We start from the raw sequence: 3,684 nt of genomic DNA on the forward strand, positions 1-3,684 counted from the left end.
GGAAAAAGGAATAAGATTAGGCACCAAATAGAATTATTTGAAAATAATACCTACAAAATAGAATAGTGAGGATTCATAGCTTTCTAGCTACAAATCCTCAAAAGAAAAGGAGGGATTGATAACTGTAAATGTAACAAATGTAACATGTAGGGGATGTTATCACTTCAGGTGGTCAGAAACAAGTCTTGGTTCTTTGTGAATATTAGGACGGTTGCAAGACAAGGGACTCCTGAATAATCCCTTTAGGCGCCTGGGCCTTGGGAGAACAGGTATGCAAACTACAGAGATAAGGAGGCTGCAGGATAATCTGAAGACCCCTGCCGAGAGACGCCAAACAAACATGTGCGATGGACATTACCATATATTAATGAATTCTCGGAAAAGCCATTACTATGATTAACATTTCTTGGAAATGTAATTAATATGTATGTTAACATAGCATAAATACCTAGTAACTGTGTCTCTTCGGTGCACACGTTTGGAGGAGAGATCCCCCGTGTGCCCGGCGCCGTAATAAAGAATACCTGCTTAATAGTCTGCTGACTATTGAGTCTTCAATTCCGGCTTTTCACGGCATCAGGGTCCTAAAAAGAAGGCATTAAAACCTACAATAAAAGTTTGGACACTAAAGATGAGTCCTGGAGACCAAGCGCCACCCCCACCCCGTCCCTTGGCAATGACAGACTCACAGCTGAGGATGGTGGCCCTCTTGCAGGGGCGGGCGCTGGCGGCGGCGGGGCAGAGAGCGGTGCAGAGGAGGTGCAGGCGGCCTCGCTGTCGCAGCCCTCGTGGAGGCAGCGGCAGGTCTGGCCCCGTCTCAGCAGGGCGGGCAGCGTCAGGAAGGAGATGATGTGCAGGAGCTGTGGGGATGGGGGAGAGCATCAGCCCTGGGACGCCCCTGCTTCGGGGGGCAGACCCCAGCCCCACACCCCCCCCGTCCTCGCCACCTCAGGGCAGACACTGGACGGCAGCCACGTCCTGCCCCTCCTCACCACCCTGCAGGCTGCTGCGGGGTCGCTGGGGCTGCGCGGAGGGGATGTGGGGGAGCCGATGGCCCCAGGGCAAGCATCACCCCCACCCAGCCTTGTCCACCCCACCGCCACCCCGGCGGCCTCACCATCATGGAGACGGGGGGTTCCAGAACACGGGGACAGCTGGGGGGTGCAGAGGAGACAGAGAGGAGCGCTGCAAGGGGGGAGGAGGGGCCCTGGGCCTGGTCCAGGGGCTGCTCGGCCTCGGGGAAGGCCCCACAGGAGCCATGGTGAAGCTGGGCCTGGCTGCAATCGGGGCCCGCCTCCTTCCCATGTAGTCTTGGCCGGCAGAGGTCGGGAGGGCTGTCAGTCTCCTCCCCTGAGGTGCTGCTGCCTCTGATTGGCCCCCTTGTGGTCAGGCTGCTGGGTTACAGTGCCTGCCCTTCACCTGAGGGAATGACCTGCCATTGGCTGCCAGGGCTGTCACTCTGCCCAGATGCAATGCCCACCCGCCCCTGAGGTGCTGCTGCCTCTGATTGGACCCCAGGTGGTCAGGCTGCTGGGTTACAGTGCCTGCCCTTCACCTGAAGTGATGACCTGCCATTGGCTGACAGTGCTGTCACTCTGCCCAGATGCAGTGCCCACCCTCCCCTGAGGTGACGCTGCCTCTGATTGGCCCCCTTGTGGTCAGGCTGCTGGGTTACAGTGCCTGCCCTTCACCTGAGGGAATGACCTGCCATTGGCTGCCAGGGCTGTCACTCTGCCCAGATGCAATGCCCACCCGCCCCTGAGGTGCTGCTGCCTCTGATTGGACCCCAGGTGGTCAGGCTGCTGGGTTACAGTGCCTGCCCTTCACCTGAAGTGATGACCTGCCATTGGCTGACAGTGCTGTCACTCTGCCCAGATGCAGTGCCCACCCTCCCCTGAGGTGACGCTGCCTCTGATTGGCCCCCTTGTGGTCAGGCTGCTGGGTTACAGTGCCTGCCCTTCACCTGAGGGAATGACCTGCCATTGGCTGCCAGGGCTGTCACTCTGCCCAGATGCAATGCCCACCCGCCCCTGAGGTGCTGCTGCCTCTGATTGGACCCCAGGTGGTCAGGCTGCTGGGCTGCAGTGCCTGCCCTTCACCTGAAGTGATGACCTGCCATTGGCTGACAGTGCTGTCACTCTGCCCAGATGCAGTGCCCACCCTCCCCTGAGGTGACGCTGCCTCTGATTGGCCCCCTTTGCGTTCAGGCTGCCCCGCTGGGTGCCTGCCCTTCATTTGAAATGTGACCTCTGATTGGCTACCTGGGCTGTCGCTCTGCCATGGTGTGGGGCCCACCCTCCCCTGAGGTGCTGCTCTCCGCTATTGGCTGCCTGAGGGGCCGCTCTCCCCTCCGCCGGTGCCTGCCCTGCTCCCAGGCGATGTGGTGATGAACTCCACAGGGTGGGCTGGGTGCTCGCGGTGACCCTGTGGGCACGGCAGAGCAGGGAGCTTCCGCTGGGGAGGGAGCGGCAGCCATCGCCCCGTCCAACCGCCCGCCCTGCAGGGCTGGCCCGGCCTGACAGCAGAGCATGGAGGGCACTGCCCAAAGGGCTCCTGGGCACGGACAGGCCGGGGGCACCGACCGCCTCTCAGGCAGCCTGTCCCAGCGCCCGGCCGCCCTCTCGGTGCAGAAACGGATCCTTGAGCCCAGCTGAACCCGCCCTGACGCAGCTCTGAGCCGTTCCCACGCATCCTGTCCCTGGACCCCAGCAGCAGAGCTCAGCACCTCCCTCTCACGTCCCCTCCTGGGGAAGCTGTGGAGAGCGGTGAAGTGGGACAGGGAAATACGCGGCTGTGGGCAAGAACAGACAGGTTGGGGCCCCAAAAATGAGGATTTTGGCCCTGAAAATGAGGCTTTGCAGGTGAGGACTCTGGACTGAGGCACAGGGAACCTTCCCCCGGCTCAGGGCAAGGCTGCGCCAGCCCAGAGCACGCAGGAGGTGGCCGCCTCTGCACCGCGGCACGAGTGGCGACTCGCCGGCTTGGCAGGGCGCGGGGCCTTTCCATGCCCGGGGGTGTCTGGGGAGGGGGCAGGCTGCCTAAAGCGTCTCCCCTCCTCCTCCCCTCCAGGTCTCTGTGCTCCAGCGGGGCAGCTGGGGCTCTGCTGTAAGGACACCCGGGGTCAGCATGCGCTGTGCTGCCTTGGGCTGCTGGGAAGGGATGGCATTGGGATGCTCCCCGGGCAACCCTGCTTCCCCCGGGGGCTGCCATTTCCCTTTTTCCCACCCAGCTGCCAGGCAGCCATGCTGCTGTCGGAGGGGCAGGCTCTGCTCCAGGCCCCGGCTGGGGTGAGGCTGACACTGCCCTACCAAAGCCCTCCTGCTACACAGCTGTGGGATTCTGGGAGAAGGTGAGCACACAGGGTGTGTGCAAAGCAGTAACATTTGAGCACCTGCTTCTTGTCAGCATCCACACCTTCCCGAGCTCACACTCCTTCTGTCTCCTCCTCTGGTGATATTTCCACATTTCTTCTCTCAGTCTAGGTTTCTCCTGGAGAAGAGAGGTTGTACAATATGTTGGAAATACCTGTGGTCGCGCCACCCCTACACAAAGAAAAACTTTTTCTTCACGATTCAGGAGCTTAGCCCAGACGTATCAAGCACATTACCCAGGACTAGGAGCCAGGAGATTCCAGAAGCTGAGTTTCAGCTCTAGAGAAGAGTTGTTTTGTGATCTGGGATGACC

The 3,684-nt window shown here is 60.4% G+C and overlaps 1 long non-coding RNA gene across 1 annotated transcript; it reads right to left on the bottom strand.

Moving 5' to 3' along the window:
• Positions 1-343: 343 nt before the first annotated feature.
• Positions 344-861, bottom strand: LOC142364840 (uncharacterized). The gene is made up of 2 exons (XR_012766344.1): positions 690-861; positions 344-605 (listed from the first exon to the last, which is right to left on the bottom strand). It is a non-coding gene; the product is annotated as an uncharacterized LOC142364840 (long non-coding RNA).
• Between the last annotated feature and the right edge of the window lie 2,823 nt (positions 862-3,684).

This window comes from Opisthocomus hoazin, chromosome 29 (assembly GCF_030867145.1).
Source record: "Opisthocomus hoazin isolate bOpiHoa1 chromosome 29, bOpiHoa1.hap1, whole genome shotgun sequence".
Lineage (NCBI taxonomy): Eukaryota > Metazoa > Chordata > Aves > Opisthocomiformes > Opisthocomidae > Opisthocomus > Opisthocomus hoazin.